The 22224-nt window shown below is 42.7% G+C and overlaps 1 protein-coding gene across 4 annotated transcripts in view; it reads left to right on the top strand.

Annotated features, from left to right (window-relative positions):
• The window catches only part of ERICH6 (glutamate rich 6), a 94467-nt gene that overhangs the window by 11052 nt on the left and 61191 nt on the right, over window positions 1–22224 (top strand). The window lies entirely within an intron of this gene.

Raw genomic sequence — 22224 nt, 5'->3', positions numbered from 1 at the left:
AATTCCTTAGTACTGCCTCTGAGGAAACATGCATGTTTCCTGCAAAACGTATAAGCTCTCAGCTGTCTAGGGGAGGGTCCCAGTATGACAGGGGCGTAGCTAGGGATGGGCGGGGTAGGACACGTGCCCCCGGGCGCTGGGTCCCTAGGGGCGCCCAGCTGTGACCTGTGGGTATTTTTTTTATTTATTTACCTGGTTACTACCACTGGGGACACCTATAGACCTGGTTACCTATACTGGGGGCACCTATTTTGGGGAAACTGCTGCCAGATTAACTGTATTTTGGGGAACAGCTGACAGATTATATGTATGTTGGGGGAACCACTGCTGCCAGATTGTGTCTATTTTGGGGGAACCATTGCCAAATATCTGTATTTTGGAGGAACCTCTGCCAAATTACATGTATTTTTGGTGAAATGCTGTCAGATTACATGTATTTTGGGAGGAAACACTATGGCAGAGCTCAAACTTCCCTGCCAGACCTTTTACACCACTGCTAAGGTCATGTATATTTGGCCCCACCCATTACCATGCCCACGCCCCTTTTTTGACCTCCTTACAGGGCGCATTAATGGTCTTTGTCCCCGGGCGCTGGAAGCCCTAGCTACGCCTCTGCAGTATGAGGGACTGGGTTGGCACATGTTTCTAACTTTAAGTGCTTTCCTATATTAATCTTTAAAGTGACCATTCATGCAAGATTATATGGGAGGATTTGAAGGAGTAAGTCACGCTCACTCCCACTCCACACTCCATATGTGCAGCTTATTATTATTCAGTCATATACTAATTGTAACTTAAGTTTTTTATCTCTATGACAAGCTACTTGATCTAATCTTCCCTTTGAGGACAGCATGCTGGGCTAAGTTAGTTGACCCGTGTTTCCCTGGCAATGCATGGTCAACCTCTGCCTTGACTCCAGTTGCGTGTGGTCCGGTATTAGTCATGGAGAGAATTCGAAGACATAACAACATAAGTCGTTTGGGGATGCCTTTAATGACTAACTGTACAAGATTTCTTTGCAAGCTTTTCTTCTTCAGGCATGTTTCAGAACTGGATCAAAACCATGGTTCTGATCCAGTTCTGAAACATGCCTGAAAAAGAAACTTAAAGGGAACCTTAACTGAACGGGGGGGGGGGGGGGGGGGGCGCGAAGAGTTTTACTTAACTGGGGCTATTCCCAGCCCCCTGCAGCAGTCCTGTGCCCTCGGCGCCGCTCTGGAATCCTCTGGTCCCCCGCTGTCACTTAGTTTCGTTTTTGACGATTTACCAGTCGCCGGCCGCAATGCGTATTATTGGACGCATTCACCAATGCAATTAGCGCTATTGCGGACTGCAAGGCGTACAAAAATACGCATTGGCGCATCTACGCGTGCGGAATGCGGCAATGCGTATTTTTGTATGCGTTGCGGTCCGCAATAGCGCTAATTGCATTGGTGAATGCGTCCAATAATACGCATGGCGGCCGGCGACTGGTGAGTCGTCAAAAATGAAACTAAGTGACAGCGGGGGACCAGAGGATTCCAGAGCGGCGCCGAGGGCACAGGACTGCTGCAGGGGGCTGGTAATAGCCCCAGGTAAGTAAAACTCTTTACCCCCCATTCAGTTAAGGTTCCCTTTAAAGTTTCGAAAGCTTGCAAAAAGCTCTTGTACAGTTAGTCATTAATGGTATCACCTAAACAACTTTTGTTGTTATGTCTTTGGATTTCTTGACTCCATCAGCTAATAGGGCACTGGGTACCCACAGTAATGGGCGAACCACTTACGCCTCACTCCACAAGCTGATAGCGCTTCTGGTTCTTCCTAATAATACAGAGAGGAGCACTTGTACAGAGGCTACACTCGCGTTACCATGGCAACTCGGCATTCGTAATAGCTTACAATTACTGACATGTGCGCGCCATTGACTCACCAGATGAAAGCGCGGACACGCCAAAAACACATAGTGAGGTCACTGCCACGCGAAAGTTTGGTGCGGAACCTTGTGTCTCATCTAATATCTGGACAACTTCCACTGCTAGCCAGAGTGGATAGGGAAGCTGCTCCAAGGACGATTTGATGAGCATCCAGCCCATGCGATGTGATTTTACCATTGGTTTCTAGTATGTACAATTGTATATTGTGTGTATTTGCTGTATTGAAGCGTTTTTGGTCTATGGCCTCCTTTGTTCCATTTCACTCCCACTGAGTGGAGGCAGCAAATCAGCAAGCACCTCTGCCCCAAATCCAATGTAATGCTTTGGAGCCTTGCACATCAAGCTCACCTGTTTACAAAGACCACTACAGAGGGTCTCTAAGTACTTGGTGCTTGGACTGCAGTAATAGACACAGCCAACAGTGGCTCTGTGCAAAATGAGGTCCTCACAATAGACTGAGTGAAAGAGTTTTTAGTGAAGCTGCATGGACCCAGAGGTCATGGGGCACTTGTGTGGCAGCATGTCAGACTGCTTGCTCCTGAATTGCTTAAATGCTCTGATAGAAGTCAACAATTCATAATATGCATTAATGTCCACAGCAGCTGTGACTGTGTCCCCACTGTTCCTCCCTTCCCATACACCATCACCTTTATGGGCTGCATCTGGCACAGCACAATGTGGATAAATCTTATTTTCTACCATCTTGTCCTTGTCCTCTATAAAAAGGCAAGCCACCTTCTTGTACCTTGAGTACTAAGAGTCCCTCTTCCCCACTACCGAGCATCCGTTCTCTCAATATGTACATACAATAAATTATGCAGGATACTGACTTTTACAGTGATTTTCCTGGGTTCAGCATCAGAAACACTTTGCATATCTATAAATTGCTGTATGTGACCACCACCCTCCCAGTGATGCTAAGTCTAAGCTGTTTAGCTATGGGGAATTTTCCTCCCAGAGCATTCCGGGAGACCAGGCATTATTTTCACTGTTCTAAGAAACAAACATTCCACGAAGCTGCACCTGACAGAACTAAAGATGTTGCCAGCTGTAATAAATTTCAGAATGTGAATCAGGGTGAGGAAAGATTTTACAAAGGACAAACACTGATTAAATCATTTACAGTATAAATAAATATTGAGAAATGGTAAGCATTTTTATTTATTACAATATTTTCACTAGAGTTCCTCTTTACTAAAACAGCATATACTGTACAGTATACACCATTTACCTGAACTTTTGGCTATGCTGAAAGCGAACCCGACCTTATGATCCAGAAGAGAGATGTCTATAATCAGACCATTCCTGTCAATCACACTGATATTTTGGGAAAGTGCCTGAAATAATATGCCAGCCTATCCATTTCCATAATCGGGTCAGCTCTGCTTCTGTCGTTTTAAAATAGATATCAGAATGCCTCTTTAGTTCACATAAGTTAAATGTGAGTAATACATTTATGTCTAGGAGCAGTTTTCATCTGTTCTGTATGGTAATGACAGCTGTTTTATTTTCCACGGTATAGAGAAAGTATTTCCTGGAAAGAAGAGTCTATCTGCCTGCCAAATTGGTTTCTAGAGAAATATTTAGAATCTTCTAACTACGAGACTGCTGGCCAATATTAATCATAAAATCAGATATCTATTATATGTGTCTTAGGTTTCTTTAGTTTGCGGATTTATTTTTACATCCCTGTTTAATGTTTACCCTGAATGTACTCTGCCAAATCCATAAACGAATGAATGAAGTTATTATTTGTGATGTTAGTCTTGTTAATACTATTATTATTTCTGCATTACCATTACCTTCTATGGCACTATACCCATATAATATTTTACAGACAAGTTACATGAACAAGCAGGCAGAATATGGATGCAGCACAGATATACTGTATAGCACACTTTGTACTAAAGATACAAGCGACAAGGTCATTAGATCAGATTGGCCCAATCGCAGCTGTCTAATCAGATTAGGTTGAGCATATAGGTAAATTGCAATGTAAGAAAAATGGCACACACCTGATTTAAAGAACAACAGTAACGAGAGTGATGTGGAAACTGCCATATTTATTTCCTTTTATACAATACCAGTTCTCTATCAGCCCTGCCAATTTAGCTGCAGTAGTGTCTGAATAACACCAGAAACAAGCATGCGGCTAATCCTGTCAGATCTGACAATGGCCCCAATTCACTTAGCTTATCTCCTGTCTTTAATAATGTTTCTATAGTTATCACCATGGTGACGAGGCATGTAGTATTCAGGAAACATTTTACCTCAGGCAAACCTAAAGTTAACTCTTCTGTCTTTAAGTTAACTCTTAAATCCTTAAAATAACTCCAGAATTCTAGACAGGCTGTTAATTAACTGCGTGTGAAAATACCTACACAGGAGGTAACTTAACTACAGAGGAGTTGATTTAACTACAGAGGAGGTAACTTAAGGAATGAAGAGATAAGATAACTCTCTCACTGTGTGGAGGTAAGTTTTCTCTTGCCTTATTATCTCCAGCATAATCTTAGTGAATTGATGCCAATGTCAGAAACACCTGATCTGCTGCATGCTTGTTCAAGGTCTACGGATAAAAGTATTAGAGGCAGAGGATCAGCAGGATAGCCAGGCAACTGGTATTGCTTAAAGGGATACTGTAGGGGGGTCGGGGGAAAATGAGCTGAACTTACCTGGGCTTCTAATGGTCCCCCGCAGACATCCTGTGTTGGCGCAGCCACTCACCGATGCTCCGGCCCCGCTCCAGTTCACTTCTGGAATTTCTGACTTTAAAGTCAGAAAACCACTGCGCCTGCACGCCCCTGTCCTCGCTCCCGCTGATGTCACCAGAAGTGTACTGCGCAGACACAGACCATACTGGGCCTGCATTGTGCGCTCTTGATGACATCTGCGGGATCGAGGACACGGCAACGCACGCGCAGTGGTTTTCAGACTTTAAAGTCTGAAATTCCAGAAGTGAACCGGAGGCGGGGCCGGAGCATCGGTGAGCGGCTGTGCCAACACAGGATGTCTGCGGGGACCGTTAGAAGCCCCGGGTAAGTTCAACTCATTTTCCCCTGACCCCCTTACAGTATCCCTTTAATATATATTTCAGCCTCCATATCCCTCTTGTTTCAGTTGTCCTTCAAGTATTCTAGTATTTAGGTGGAGAAATCCTATAGTCAAAGAGGCCTAATTGCAGCCATCTAGTAGACTGTATGCAGAGCATTGAACAGCTAGCTCAGGTCACAGTCATATGCAGTTGCAAATGTATATGAATCCGGAAATGAAATAGAAGAGACCAACAATTCCAACCCTTCATAAAGAAGTAAAACTAGCCCAATGACAGCCAGGTATATCAGTTTTTTGTGCAGAGAATTTAAAAGTCAATCCAGTTAGTGAAATGATGAAAAGTGGTCTCACCACAGATTAATCCTTGTATAATGTCCGTCCTCAGAGCACAGTAGTGACAAGACACAGAACATTTATATCGCGCTTTTCTCCTAGCGGACGCAAAGTCATTAGGGGGCGCCATCAGTAGGCAATAGCAGTGTTAGAGAGTCTTGTCCAAGGTCTTCTTACCACACAGGTGCTGGCTTACTGAACTGGAAGAGCTGAGATTCAAACCCTGCTCTCCTGTGTCAGAGGCTGAACCCTTAACCAGGGCCGCTAGTACACTATCTGACTACGAGAACACTGCACAAATATTGAATGGGTATCCTGGTAAATATCAATCAATCATATGTATATCATACTGTTTGTTTGTGTGAATCAACACAATAGGACAGGGAAAGGAAGTTGCTTAGAAACAAAAGAATCAAAGAAAGAGCCATCATGCATGTTTGATTGCAGATTGGGAAGGAAATTGGAAGAATTCACCAGCTACAAAATTGTATTAAATATGTTCATGTGTACTAGGCTAAAGTCTTCAGACTTGGAAATTGATAACTGGACACTATTGTGCTCTGTGGAGCTATCAGGTCTTTGCTACAGTGCAGCCAAACAAAGCCTCCTAAAAACTGGGAGTACCAGGCCCTATAGACTCAATAAAATATAACCTATGCATAATATTTACTAGATCATTAAAATAGGAACAAAGGCACAAACATACATCACAAACTCTGGGGCGGAAACACAGGAGGAATAGTATATCTGGGTTGTACTACCTGTGCTAGTGTGTATACAGTATATCCAATGAGAATTACGGTAATAGACTTACTAGTTCTATAACTGGTACAATGGAGCTGGAGCTATTGCTCTAGAAAAAGGGTAGGGGGGATCTGGAGGAACGAAGTCTCAATAAAATTGGTGGTCATTATGGATCCCAACTCAAAAGATACTCCCAGCCTCTCCAAAGTTTCCCATTGGCCGGAAAGACAAGCCCAACCCTATATACAACTGAAAAGGTGCCCAGAGTGTGCTCATGAAACTAAAGTAAAGTGAAGGTGCTGTATAACAAACTGCCCATAACAAGTGTTTTCCCCTGACTCCCCTCGCACAAGTGTTATTTAGCCTTTTGAGAACTCATGAAGTTTGAAATGAAGGTAGAGAGTTTTAAATATTCTCATTTATGATTATTCTCTTGATCAAAGTATACTAAGTAATTAACCTAATTTATACTTTGCCTCTAAATGTTAAAGTGAACCAGAGATGAAGCACCCTCACGTATTTACCATATATATCAGTGGGAACATTAGAGAAAACACCTACTCTGCTCTCTGTTTCATTCTTCACTGCTCAGCCTGCTTGTTATCAGCCTCGATAAAATCCCAGACTGAGCATTCAGTCTGGCTTTGCTCAGTTATCATTATAGCTAAGGCTGTCTTCTCTGATGTCTTTTCAAGCCTGTCCCCTGCTGGCTCTGCTATAATGACTCAGCTATAATGATTCCTGAGCAAAGCCAGACTGAATGCTCAGTCGGGGATTTTATCAGGGCTGCTAACAAGCAGGCTGAGCAATGAAGAATGAAACAGAGAGCAGGGTAGGTGTTTTCTCGAATGTTCCCACTGATATATATGGTAAATACATGAGGGTGCTTTGTCTCTGGTTCACTTTAAGTGCTCTGGAGTATGTACTGGCACTTCTACAATGCATTTCGTGGGTCTGGCACACTTCCTCTGGTATTGAGCCTATTTTGCTAGACCTTACAGCGATATGAGTTCCTCTTAGGAGGTGCTCATGTGGAGATGGAGGGGTGGGAGATCATTTTAAGTTGTGCTATTTAGATTGTCTTCTAATGAGGGTGACCTAGATAGCCACTTTAACCCATAGGAATCATTGCTGCAATTTTTGTAAGCCTCTAACCTACTCACAAATGGGGTTAAAAAGGTAAACATATCAGAACAAAAAAAAAAAAAAGGTAAACATACTAATGTATTGTTACCCAGGAATTCCCACTCCAAGTTCAAATAAGCTGGTGCTGTTGTTAGTGAAACTTCAAAGCAGAAGGATGGAACGGCCACTAGGAGACAACAATTAAATTACAAGTTAGCAGATAAAGCTTGGGAATATAGACATGCATTCTGTAAATACAATTTATTTTCAAAGCAGGATTGTGGAGCTTTGTTTTGTTTTTTAAGCTTGTTAATTTGATTTATTAGTATATTTGATTTTATAACTTGGCTGAATAAACAGGTGCTCCCTAGTGCAGAGAATACGTAAGCAGAATAGAAACATAAATGCTACAATTATTTTTTTTTTATAGCACTGGCAGGCAGAAATAGGGCTTAGTTCAGGGATAAGAGATGAAAGTAAAACAGTTAATTACACACATGTTGCATGCACAATATGAAATAAAAGAACATCAAAATGACAGAGAGTGGGATGTGAAAAACCTCAGCTACATCGGAAATAGACTCCTTCATGTCTAAGGCTGGGTTCACACTACCATAAAAAAAACCCTTCCCCTTGTTAGAATGGAGTAGATCTTCAGAAATGTAAATGGATCTATGCAAAGCAATGGTATTCATTCACATTTGCGGTGCACAATAATTCCAGACAATTAAAACAAATCGGAGGCTGGCGGACAACTTGTCATAGAGACAAGGGCAAAAACATTTTCACTGAACATACTGGTTATAAAATGGAAATCTGACCGGCTATTTCCCGTCAGCTCTATAGTATTTTAAATGCTGTATCACATTCCCATTTTTTACAATACTTTTTTTAAAAATGTATAGCTTTCAACCATAGTCTGTTTTTAGGAAGTTGGAGAGACAAGACAGCCAGCACTGCAAATTCCCTGGCTGCTATGGTGATTGCTATGCCATTGGTTGTGGTAGACAAAAGGGTTGCAGGCACTGAAAAATAGACTTGTGCACAAAAACTGAGATTACTGGGTCTCAACCTGGATTTTTGCAATTATAGCTTTAGCTTTATTAGCACTATATTAGCAGAAAACACATGATGTTTCGGCCACACAGCCTTTATTAGGTGTTCAAACACTTGATAAAGGCCGTATGCCCGAAACGTCGTGTGTTTTCTGCTACTATGGTGCTAATAAAGCTAAAGCTATAATTGCAAAAATCCAGGTTAAGACCCAATAATCTCTCTTTTTGTGCACAAGTCTATTTTTACCATCCTCTCCTGTCCGTTAAAAAACAGAACTAAAAAAAGTATGAAAAACTGATGCAGGCAAAGCTTACTGATCTGTTTGTAATGGAGAATGGATCAGTTTTTACAGGATAATTTTTTTTATCAGGTACAGAGTGAACCCAGCATAAGACATTTATCACATATTAAGCACTTGCGAATCCCTGCTATGCATATCTAAGGCCCTGTAAACTTCACTTGTGGATCAGGGACATACATATGCATATTTGTTTACTTGACATCGCCTTTTGCAATCCTGGCGTGCTCCTGTTCACTTTTATTGCAGTCCTGCCGTTCCATGATCAGTGAATGGAAAACGGCTCTTCCCAAACCTGATCACAATGCCTGTGATAAATGAAAGCCGGTGTCAGTGAGACACTGGCATTCATTTACAAAGTGAAAGAAAAACGTTACACGTAACAATTTTGTGTTCTGTTTACAGTACACAAGAATTAAATGTGGTACCATCTTGTTGCCAAAAAGTAAAAATACACCCACATACACTATTACATATAAAAATGAATATATTTTTATTATTTCTTAACTCCTTTCACCCCTACCTGTAGTTACCAAAAAAAACCCCCCAAAAAACACGTAAAAAATGATTACATCATTAAAAGAATACATAAATATTAGGGACCTTTTTAATATGTATATTACTGTTATTTTTGTAAATAAAGGCTTATAATTATTGATAAAATATAAATAGAAAAAAAATACACGTTTATTTCCAAATAAAAAATTATCCACATACATTGTAATTTTATTCTTCTTCCCTGTAAAATGCATATAGAATAAAATAATTCTTAGCAAAAAGTATGGCCCAAAGAAAGCCTGATTTGTCCCGCAAAAAAATGACATATAGATAATTTCGGTGTGATAAATAGGGATAAAGTTATTGGCGAATGAATGGGAGGAGAGTGATGTGAAAATTGCTGTGGTTTTTAAGGGGAAAAGACCTGTGGTTGGGAAGTGGTTAAGAGAGATACAGTAATCCTAGATTTTATTTAAACAGAGTGGTTCTGGAATACACATGCACAACACAGGTATGGTTGCCTCTCTACACAGGCATTGTATGTAGTGACACCAATACAACATGCATACATACTATATTCAAAGATGACATGGAAACTGTTAAATGGTTAAATTTACATTATTGCCACAATAACTATACTTGGAAAGGCATTTGTATCTGCCTTTCTGACCTGTAGTATTTAGTGCACTTTGTTTTGCAAGACTGAATAAAGTGTGGTCAGGAACATTAATACTTCCACCACTAAGAATCAGCACATAAAAAATCGTTTATGTCCTTAGCATGACTCATGTTCACATCATGTCAAGTAGTTTATTTGTTTCTCTGTGTGACTTGTTACTACCATGCTTGGGTAAAACTCATAATTCTGTATTAGCATGCATTGAAAGCTATCCACATTACGTCCATAAGCAGTTCATTATCTGCCTTCTGAAAGTTTCACGTAGGTGGACGAATGAATATGGACCTGAATTTGAAATTACACCTACACACAACATTAAATTACTGATTTATTTTATTCATTTCTACAGTACTGACAGTTTTGTGCAATGCTTTATAGAAGAAAAAGTCATAAACAGAAAAATTGTTTCCACTTACCATGTTCATAAAGTCGTCATGTACTAAAATAAAGCTGGGTTCCTCCAAGCTGTTCAAGGATTTAAGCCTTTTTATAATTGAATTTGAATCACATGGTAAATGGGACACTTTCATTAACCACTTCCGTACCTTTGCTACGCATATCTACATCCCTGTATACTTCACTTGTGGATCAGGGGCGTAGATATGCATAATGTTTACTTACCATCACCGTTCGCGATTGTCGGGCTGCTCCAATTCACCTTCGCCGCAACCCTGCCATTTTGTGTTCGGGGTATGGGAAACAGCCGTTCCCAAACCCGATCACTGTGCCTGTGATGAATAAAAACCGATGTCAGCGAGACAACGGCTTTTATTTTCAAAGTGAAAGTAAACAGATACATTTATTAGTTCCCGTCTTATTGGGAACTAAGTGTGGAGCCATCTGTGGGCAAAAAGTAAAAATACACGCAAATACAGTCTTAGGGCTCGTTCACACTGGAAGCGTTTTCTGCCTTTTTTCACGCGCAGGCGATTTTTAAAATCGCCCCCCAAATGCTTGTGCAATGAATGTCTATAAAAAGGTTCATATCAGCATGGGTCGAGCACTGTGCGGTCGTGGACCATTTTTGGGTTGATTCCCCCTTAATGGAAGGTATAGGAGAAACGCAAAACACTCACAAAATCGCTTTGTGCAGCGATTGCATTCACGTTTTTAAGAATAAATACATGGTATTTATTCTTTGTCTGGTCAAAGAGTTCACTTCCCGACTTGCCTCAGGGAGTGAATTAAAAAAACACTCGGAAAAAGCACTTAGAAAAGTGCTTTTAACAAAAACGTATCACCCACCAAGGCATCGGGAAAGGAAAAAAAAGTGCGTCAAAAAACGCCCAACGTGAACGAACACATGATCGGAACGCAATATGAACGAAGCCTCCACACTATTAAATAGAAAAATTAAATGCATTTTTATTATTTTTTTAAACCCTTTCACCCCTACCCCATAGCTACCAAAATAAAAGTACATAATTTAATAAAGAAAAAAAAAACATAAATACCTTAGGGACTTTTTTAATATGAGGGTATATTACTGCTAATTTGCAAATAAAGGCTAATTAGTGATATAATATTAAAAATCACTAAAAGAAAAAAATACATCTTTATTTCCAGATAAAATAAATATCATCATACATTGTACTGGGGACACAATTTAAATGTTGCAATAACCGGGACAAAATGGGAAAATAAAATATGTTGGTTTTATCCACAGCAGCACATTTTATTTTTAAAATATAATGTCTGAAAACTGAGAAATAATGATTTTTTTCTTTTTTTTTTTATTCCCTTTAAAATGCATACAAAATAAAATAATTCTTAGCAAAAAAGTACCACCCTAAGAAAGCCTAATCTGTGGCAAAAAAACAAGACATAGATCATTTCAGTGTGATAAGTAACAATAAAGTTACTGGTGAATGAATGGGAGGAGCACTGATATGTGAAAATTGCTCTGGTTCTTATGGAATAAAACCTGTGGTACTGCAGCGGTTAAACAGCAACTTTTCTTTTATTGAGGTTTAAAAGATTCCTATTTTAATATTAAATAACTCGCATAGTTTTATGAGGAGAACATAAGAGGTGCAGAGGGAAGTTCAACAGCCCATTCATGCTCTCAGCAGCACTTTATCAGGACCAATGACATTTAATACTTATAGACCAGACCAGGACCAATGACCATTAATACACCTAAAACTTGTCCTCAGGATACGTATTTACTATTGAAAATGCTCCCATGCTGCTGACCCAAACACCATAAAGTGTGACACATCTAGTCAGTGGTTGACATTAAATATGTATTCTTAACTACCTAACGACCGCGTCATGCCGATGGGCGTGACCGCCGATTGGCGTCAAGTCCTGGAGCTGAGCAGGGAACGGCCTGATCGCGGCTAGAAGACTGTTTAGTGCTGAAAGGGGAAAGTATTCCCCTATGTTTATGTTTGCACAGTGCTGCGATCTCCTGCAGCGCTGTACAACAGACACTCGGCTGTTCCCGGGATTGGGTAGGGAATAAAGTCCTCTCATAGGCTGATGCCTATGAGAGGCGGGTTTAAGTGACGATTACCATTCTATGGCGATTAGGACGGCACAGGGGGGAGGGAGCAAGAGGGAGGGAGGAAAAGCCTCCCCTTTCTCAATTAAAAAAAAAAAAAAAAGGTTGCAGCAGCGATCAGAAACCTCCGGTAGGTAGAGTGTCCTATTAAGAACAACAATAGGAGGGAAAATTCAGTTATGTGCTAAGTTGTAGGAATCTGCAGCAACCTGACCAATCTGTACAGCCCTGCATTGCGAGAAATGGCCTGGTCACTAGGGGGGTGTAGGCCTGAGGTCTTGAAGTGGTTAAAGAGGAACCGTTGTGCAAATAATGTAACAAATAAAATTACAGGTTTTTTTTTTACAATATATTACATTATAAATGATGTAGTCAGTGTTTGCACGTTGTAAAATCTTTCCTCACCCTGATTTACATTCTGAAACTTATCACAGGTGGCCACAGCTTTAGTCCTGTCAGGTGCAGCTCTGGGGAATGTTTTTTTTATGAGGATTCTGAAACCAGTGAACACATAGCTTGATAATAGCTAATCAGCCTAGTCTAAGCATCACTGGGAGGGTGAGACTACATACCAATATACAGCAATATATAGCTATAGGAAGTGTTTCTGATGCTGAAACCAGGAAAATCTCTATCAGGGCCCTTTTCCACCAGCGCTGGCTGAATCGCAAAACCGCAAACCGCTAGCGATTTTACAATCGCTACGGTTTGCTTTTTAACATAGGAATCGCGGTAGGTCATTTCCACTACCGCGATTCGCTTTTGTCGGGAACGCGAACGCGCGGCGGAGCGATAATTGCCGCGATTTTGCTATGCAGTGCATAGCATAGCAAAATCGCGGCCGCAAACGTCGGGGGAATCGCCGGTTTTGCGATTCAGCAATCGCTAGCGTTCAGCGTGAACGCTAGCGATTGCAGGTGGAAAAGGGCCCTAAAAGTGGGTATCGTGAATAATTTACTGCATTCTGCTATATGTCACTACAGGGCCTCTTTAAGGAAAATACGTCTAACAGATTTAATGCTAGGATCCTACCAGTGCTGAAAGCCTGCACTCCTTCTGCACTCACATGGTGATGGGAGCAAAGGGATAACACTTGTTTATTGCTAGTGTGAACCTAGCCCCAGGGTGCATTCACATTATACAATTGTATGAGTATGTTCACATGGAGCACTTCATCCAAACGCACGTTCCACAGTGGATTTCTAGATAATGTGGTAACAAGCATGTTAACATAGTAATTCTGTATACTATGAAATGTAATGTGCATAGCATGCAGTGTGTGTTACTTATGCCTTTGTATGTCGCAAGCCTTATGCAACACAATCAGTGTGAACTTAGCCTAAATGTTGTTAGAAATTTTCAAGGTTCTCCATTATTCTTGCCTAAATCTGCCACTCCTCTAAGCTTGCTTGCAGCGCCTTCTCCATGCTGAATGTAGTCTTCACCAAGCTTATTAAGGAGATGATTACCCCAGCCATGGGCGTCCGCAGAAAATTTTCCAGGGGGGGTAAAAAGTGCGGGGTAAAAAATTTGGGCTGGTGTTGTGTGGCGCGCCAAAAAATGGAGCTACGTCATGCGGCGCGCGTAGCGCGGCGCGCCGAAAAATGGGTGTGGTCATGAACCAGAATGTGGGTGTGGTCGTGGGTGGAGACAAGTTTACATGAACTAAGCAATGGTGGGACATTAGATTAGGACAGTGGTGGCGAACCTTTTGGAGGTCGAGTGTCCAAACTGCAAAGTCACTTTACTATCACAAAGTGCCAACAGCAATTTAAACTAAATACAAACGTTTTAACTCATACATGAACATTATGGAAAATTAAGTTGAAAATAAACTGTGAAGATAAACAATTTCATCCATCGTACTCCTGAAAAAAATTATTCATTTTTTTTAGAACCTCCCAGTTTCATTTTCTGTTTTAAAAAGCAGAAAAAGTAGGTTTAATGCTATTGTCTCATATGATGATGATTCAGCTTTTTCCATAGTCTCGCAGTTAGCAATCATGTGACCCCCAACAAGACAAATTCAGCAATCATGAGGCCCCCCCCATCAAGACAAATTCAGCAATCATGAGGCCCCCAACATGACCAACTCAGCAATCATGAGGCCCCCAACAAGACAAATTCAGCAATCATGAGGCCCCCAACAAGACAAATTCAGCAATCATGAGGCCCCCAACAAGACAAATTCAGCAATCTTGAGGCCCCCAACAAATCATGAGGCCCCCAACAAGACAAAGTCAGTAACCATGAGGCCCGCAACAAGACAAATTCAGCAGTCATGAGGCACATAAATAGACAGCTTTTCACATAAATAGGCAGAATGCCCCCTTAATATGTAGACACCTCTCACCTGGCAGCAGTTCCCCAAAATACACTCAATCTGACAGCAGTGGTTCCCCAAAAATAGGTAGCCCCAGGTCTATAGGTGTCCCCAGAATAGGTGGCCAGCGGTATAGATGTCCCCAGAACTGGTAGCCAGGGGTAGAGATGTCCCCAGAACAGGTAGCCAGGGGTATATGTGCCCAGTATATGTAGGCAAGGGTATATGTCCCAGTATATGTAGGCAGGGGGTATATGTCCCAGTATATGTAGCCAGGGGGATATGTCCCAGTATATGTAGGCAGGGGTATATGTCCCAGTATATGTAGCCAGGGGTATATGTCCCAGTATATGTAGGCGGGGGTATATGTCCCAGTATATGTAGGCAGGGGTATATGTCCCAGTATATGTAGGCAAGGGGTATATGTCCCAGTATATGTAGGCAGGTGTATATGTCCCAGTATATGTAGGCAGGGGTATATGTCCCAGTATATGTAGGCAGGGGTATATGTCCCAGTATATGTAGGCAGGGGTATATGTCCCAGACAGTATATGTAGGCAGGGGTATATGTAGGCAGGGGTATATGTCCCAGTATATGTAGGCAGGGGTATATGTCCCAGACAGTATATGTAGGCAGGGGTATATGTCCCAGACAGTATATGTAGGCAGGGGTATATGTCCCAGACAGTATATGTAGGCAGGGGTATATGTCCCAGTATATGTAGGCAGGGGTATATGTCCCAGTATATGTAGGCAGGGGTATATGTCCCAGTATATGTAGGCAGGGGTATATGTCCCAGACAGTATATGTAGGCAGGGGTATATGTAGGCAGGGGTATATGTCCCAGTATATGTAGGCAGGGGTATATGTCCCAGACAGTATATGTAGGCAGGGGTATATGTCCCAGACAGTATATGTAGGCAGGGGTATATGTCCCAGACAGTATATGTAGGCAGGGGTATATGTCCCAGTATATGTAGGCAGGGGTATATGTCCCAGTATATGTAGGCAGGGGTATATGTCCCGGTATATGTAGCCAGGGGGATATGTCCCCAGAAAAAGTGGCCATGTGTGCAGGAGGAGGGGAGCAGCGGAGAGAAGAGGGAGAGCTATGGGCACTCACCTTAGGGGGCTCTCCCTCCCTCTCTCGCTCTCCCCTCCGGAGTCCGGAATGAAGTGTGCAGCGGCTGGCAGCGGTGGGCGGAACTTACCTCCTCTCGTCGCACGCGCCGGATGGATTAGCCGCTACTCTGGCCTGATCCAGACCAGAGTGCGGCACCAGAACTTCCGGCGCAGGAGCGAGAGGAGGTAAGTTCCGCCCACCGCTGCCAGCCGCTGCACACTTCATTCCGGAGGGGACAGCGAGGGAGAGAGAGACCCCTAAGGTGAGGGAAGGGGGGGGAGACGTCCGCCCTTCCCCACTGTGCCCATAGCGCTCTCTCTCTTCTCTGCGTGTTCCCCTCCTGCTGGCTGCACGGGCACGCGGCCAGGGGGGGGCAGCGGGCGGCCAGGCTCGGGCAGATGCCCGGTTTTGCCATATGTGCGGACGCCCATGACCCCAGCATCTGTCCCCCTTGAGCTCTGGGCTCATTTGATGTAATACCGCTAGTTTCACCTACATACATCAATGTGGCTGGCAGCAAGGTGATGCAGCTGAGTTTCATCAGTGTGACAGCAAACTGAAATAAGCCCCAGTTGGAGCACATGTATGTGCAGGGGCTTAACTAGAAATCATTGGGCCCCCCTGCGAAACTAACCCCCAACCCTCCCCCCGGGCCCGTCGCTTTCTGCACAGGTAAACTGAGAACCAATGTTATTCAATTGGCTAGTGCACAATATGTTGTCCCTATGCAGATAAAAACAGATGGCAGTAAAGCACTGCACGCATTTTCTCTATCAATTACATTAGCTTCTGTGATAAATTGTGCATTTTTTCACACATACAGATACACATGGTGGCCAGAAAACGCATACAGAAAACCGACAGATGAGTGTGCTCCCAGCCTCAGCTTATTACACTCACTCTGTCCACCTCGCTCTGCAGACTTCTCCAGCATCACTACAGTACACAGCACTTGGGGATGGGTAGAGAGGATGGGAGCTGGGCGTTGTACACAAAAGCCCACTGCACACTGCATAGGTGCTGTCTACAAATATTTGTCTGCAAAATTTTGTATGATTCCTTATCAGTGGCTGAGCAGATGCAGTCATTAGAACAATCGTGCAGAGAGCAGAACGTTTTTTTTCCCTCTGTGTCCTTAGTTTTCAGTCTCTCAGGACAGGAAAAATAAACTTCTCCCCCCCCACAGGGCCCCCTGTTGCTTCTGGGCCTCCCTGAGGATGCATCTCTTGCAGGGCCTATTGTTACTCCCCTGTGTGTGTGAATTAGAACTCCTTTGGAGCCAAACAGCTTTGATTGCTTCCATGTACTCTGCTAAGCTCTGCATAATGTTGGTGTTGCTATATATAGATCAAAATCAAATAAACGCTCTATTTACAGCAACCATTTTGGATTTAGATTATACAAGAGAATAGATGTGTCAAAAGCCTTTTTTATTTCTTATTCTTTTTTTTATAATTCCAGTTTATGTAATGTTTTCTCCTAACATATTTTAACTTCTGTCACTTTCTATCATTGTCCTCTTTCCTGCTCTGTGCTGAAGCCCACAAGCCTGCCAGGAATCCCTGAGATTTATTTAGAGGCTCAGTTAGGATGAGCTTCATAGCCTTAATCCTTTCTCTAATAACTCACCTTATTTACTAAACATTTTTACCAAATCTATTTGTGGGAACTAATAATATCAGTAATATAAACTGTCTGTATGTAAGTAAAAGCTATCAGTAATTGAGCTTACCCCAGCCCCCTGGGTCACCTAGCAGCTCTGGGTTAATCTTTTATTGCATAATAACCAATATAAACGTCAGTGTTGCCTGTGAAATTCCTCAGCAGGCTCTGTATACAGTGTGTACATGCAGGCCTGGATTTACATCACAGTAGCCTGTAGGCAAAGATGTCCAGGCACCTTAGACTTCACCCTCCAGGAACCTACAAACCCCCCACCAAACTGCACTGTAAGTATTAGGTAGCCAGAGGCACCCTAGGTATTGAGTTTCTAGAGGTGCCCCCAAGTATTGGGTAGCCAGAGGTACCCTCAGTATCAAGTAGCCAGAGGTGCCCCCTGAAGGGAGATCTCATCAGTGGAATGCTGAGAGCCGGGTGAGTAACCTCTCATTTACACTCTCATCAGGACTCTGCATAGGGTAGGAGGGAGGGAGGCTCTAGGGGAGGGGAATGAGCTGCCTTTTCCTCAACAGGGGCCTGTAGGCATGTGCCTACAGTGCCTTATGAGAAATTCTTTTGTATATGGACATTTTGAAGAATGGACTGGTCACTCTTCTCTGAATACCAGAGCCTGGCTTGAGATGGGTCGATGACTTTCCAGCATTTTGGTGGGAAAGAACCAAATGTCCTTATGTACTTTTTGCTTTAGAAGCGTGAATCATTTTGTATAAGGGCTCATTTTCATATAGCGCGCTTTCAGGCGCGTTTATGGAAACACGATCGCAGGGAAAGCAGACAGTGCATAGACTTCACTATCTGCTGTTTCCATTCTTGTGTGACGATTCACCGCTGAATCACCACACATGGTTTGCTGCATTTCGGGGCTCTTCAGCTTGTGATCCCATTCAGTACTATGAATGGGATCGCAAGCTCCACCGGGAGTGAAGCACAGTGCTGAGCCACGGGGCTCTGCGCTGCATGGAAACGAACCCTAAGGGCAAGACTTTTTTTACCCTCTGCTTAACTACTTTGGCCTCCTGGACGTACTAGCTACGCCCAGGAGGCCATGTGCGCTGTTGCGTGCCCCCGCGGCCGATCGTGCGCGTGCACGCGCACTCCCGGCCCGCGGTTTGCTAGCCAGGCAATCAGTGAATCAAGCTATGGTGCCCGATCACTGATTGCTCTCCCCCTGAGAAAAACCGTCAGCTTCGCACGGAAGCTGAGGTTTTTCTGTTCCTATTTCCCCCGACGTCACTCTAAGCGTCCGTGTTATGCTTAGAGTGATGTCATTGTAAACAAACTCATGGCTGCCATCTTGTGGCCAAAAAGCCAACTGCATGAAAATGCAAAAAAAAATTAAAAAATAGACCAATATGTAAAAAAAAAAAATTGATTTGCATCCCACCCTCCCAAAAATACCCACATAAAATGTTGAATAATAAAAAAAAACAAAAAACATTACAATTAAAAAAAACAAAAAAACATAAATATTTACCTAAGGGTCTAAACTTTTTAAATATCTCTGTAAACATGAAATCTTTCTATTTTTTTTAATTATAAGCTTGTAAATAGTGATGGATGCAAAACGGAAAAAATGCACTTTTATTTCCAAGTAAAATATTGTCACCATACATTGTGATAGGGACATAATTTAAACGGTGTAATAACCGGGAGAAATGGGCACATACAATACGTGAGTTTTAATCGTGGAGGCATGTATTATTTTAAAACTATAATGGCCGAAAACTGAGAAATAATGCATTTTTTCCGTTTTTTGCTCGGATGCATTAAGTGAAAACGACTGAAGGCTGAAGTGGTTAAACGCAGGAAGCACATCCTACATTAAAAATACGATCCGCTTTTTAACTTGTTAAAAAACATGGATCCGTTCGAGATGAAACGTAGACTCCCAATTTGGCACATTTTCCCTGACTAAATGGGAAAAGGTGTCTAATGAAAGCCTATGAGAAGGGACACTGTCCATTCTCACTAGCCTAGTCGCCGCATCCGCATTGCTGTTTTGATCGCCGCCATGACATGATACTCACGTGTCCCATCGCCAATTGCTGCTGCTCAGACCTTTCTAAACAGCCCCGTGGCCGGTATTAGCATGGGGATCTTCACTGGTTTGCAAAAGACTAATGGGAATCCTCAGCAACAGGGAGAATTCTCATTGGTTCATGTTGCTGAGGAGAATTGGCCTGCTGCAGCCTATGGAGAGCCCCATGCTTCTGCTGGCCTCTAGGCTGTTTAGAAGGGACCAAGTGGCGACAGCAGGACAGGTAAGTGGCATTGCGTACGCACGGATGTGATCAACGCAGGAGTGAATAGGTGGACAGGCAACGCAGAATAAGGACGGGGTGCAGACGCAAAACGGATGGGTTTAATTGTTGCATGCGGATGCAAAAAGGACGGAACACATCCGCCTCGCGGATATGCTTACCGTTTTCATTCAGTATCTGCTCAAGTGAGATTATTTTTTTTTTATTTTCAATTTTTATTAATTTTTGCATTACACAACAAAGCTCATAATGCATAACAGTATAGTCATCAAGATAGCGTCAATCTACAAGTGTAGCGCATATAAGTCATAACAGTAAATGGTGGCATAAGCATCAAATCACACACAATACAATATATGCTGCAGCCCCGCAGGGGGAGAGTCAAACCAAACATTAACCATTCCCTGTAAGCCTCAGCAATTACTCCCTCAGCCAAGGCCCGGGTGTCTCCCAGTAAGAGTAGCCCCTAGCGAAGCAAACTAGGAGGATTATTTCCTCTCCCACCTCCTCAGTACCCCAAACAAGAGAGACACGATTTTCCTTTTACCTATAATACAGTATCAGTATATACAGTATAAGAGGTGTCATATTTGCATAGCTCAAACATTATCAAATGCATTTCTTGTTTGCAGCTGTTTTTGGTCGTTACTGATTGTTTGTGATTAGCACTGTGCTTCTACTGTGCTTATAGATTGATCGGGTCCCTGTTGCACTGGACCCGCGATGTGAGTGCTTGCTGTTACCTTTCTGTGTGAAAAATGTATGAATAACTCTGCCTTTGAGGCTGTGCCTGTGTACTGAACAGTTCTTTTTTACTTGCTTGGGTGATGGTCACCGTGTCTTGTGGGCACTGGTGATTACAGGTGGCTGCCTGACAACTAAAGAAGACTAGTGTTATGTGGATTGCTCTGAGATTTCTGGAAATACTTATGCTATCTATTGGTGGAATAGATCATCTTGGCTGCTGCATCTCCCTTTGTGGCATCTATTGGAAAGTGCTTACTACTTTTTTCTTGCAACTTATATACTGTACTTCAGTTTACTGTTTTCTAATTGTAGTTATATATTGGTGTGGTGATCACCATTAAGACTACAGTTCTGTTTCTCTATTTTTGATCCACTATGTATGTCAGACATATAGAAGGGATCAAGCATGTGTTGATGCTATTTCCAAAGGAGATGACAGGTATGCACTATTCCTAGCTCTCTGCCAAGAGCTTCCTCAGTATATAGTGTGGGCACATCTTACTGCATTCTCATCCAGTTTGAAACACTCAGTGATGTATCTAGGAAAGATGGCGCCCATAGCAATCACTGAAATTGCACCCCTTTGGGAAATGTGTGGAGTGGAGAAAGGGGGGGGGGTGGAGAGAGAGATGGGGATAGATTAAAGGAAAGGGAGACGTGATATGGTGGGGGAGGGAGAAGGGGAGGAGAGAGGGATACAGGGGGAAAGAAAGTGAAGATGGAGGAGTGGCTTGAAGGAGGAGGCACCCAGGGCACTAGCCATGCCTGCACGTCTCTAGATACGCATCTGAAAACACTATGACATCACCATGATATTGCCCATATACAAAACCAAGACTTTATACTGAGGACCACTAGCTAAGAACACTATAATAACACACAACCATCCCCCCTCTGCCCCCCCCCCCCCCACAGACACACGCACATACACACACGCTCACACACAATTATTTAATGATTTCTTATAACACATTTTAAATTATGTTCAGTGTATAAGAAGAAGCCACCACTTCTGCAATAAGTGATGGGCTTTTGAATAGCCCTGCCGTTCCTAATCTTAATTTCAAATACTCTGCTAGCCAAGGCAGAAGGGGGTGGGTTTAACTTACTGATGTCGCTGCCGCTCACTAGCGTTCCACGTCACTCCAATGCTTCCTTCTTCAAACCCGGAACCATTGGAGTGATGTGGAATGCAAAATTACGATTAGGAACAGTGGAGCTTTTTGCGGAAGCCCATCACTATCCACAGAAAGCAGAAGGTATTCTCCTACGGTTACATAAATTGTTATTAATATACAATGCAATGAGACATATAGTAAAACCTTGGATTGCAAATAACTTGGTTTAGTGCTTTGCAAGACAAGTAAAACATATTATGAAACCTTGACTTGATAAGCAAGCAATGTCTTGATATCCGAGCAAAGAACTTATACACTGTCATGTCATCAGAACTGAGACAGTGGTTCTCCCTTTGACGCTGCAAAATTGTACTTCATTTTAATGTAGGAACTTTTTTGTAAAATCATCAATAGTAGGCAAAAGCAACTGAGCTCAGCGGATCGCTCAGAAACAGCCTTATCAGTCTGCAGACAGACTGTACACACGCTCTACTATCGCTGGAACGCCCGCCCAGCGGGAGGGTCCGACGGACCCGTCGTTCCTGCAAATAGAGCGTGTGTACGCACCTTAAGCCCGATATGGCAAAGTGTTGCTGCCTTTTTGAAGAGACAGGATAAAGTCAGCAGGAGACCAGACTGCTAGACTTCGTTGGAAGCAAAGAGAAAATTAATGCTGTATATGATTTTGAGCCTGTTTAAGAAATACCGTTCATATGAGAGGTATGAAAGTTATCTCATTCTGCTGGTCTGGATCTGGTGAATATT

Source organism: Hyperolius riggenbachi, chromosome 4, assembly GCF_040937935.1.
Source record: "Hyperolius riggenbachi isolate aHypRig1 chromosome 4, aHypRig1.pri, whole genome shotgun sequence".
In the NCBI taxonomy this organism is placed as follows: Eukaryota; Metazoa; Chordata; class Amphibia; order Anura; family Hyperoliidae; genus Hyperolius; species Hyperolius riggenbachi.
The sequence above is the reverse complement of the archived record's forward strand: the minus strand, read 5'-3'. Positions and strand labels throughout refer to the sequence as shown.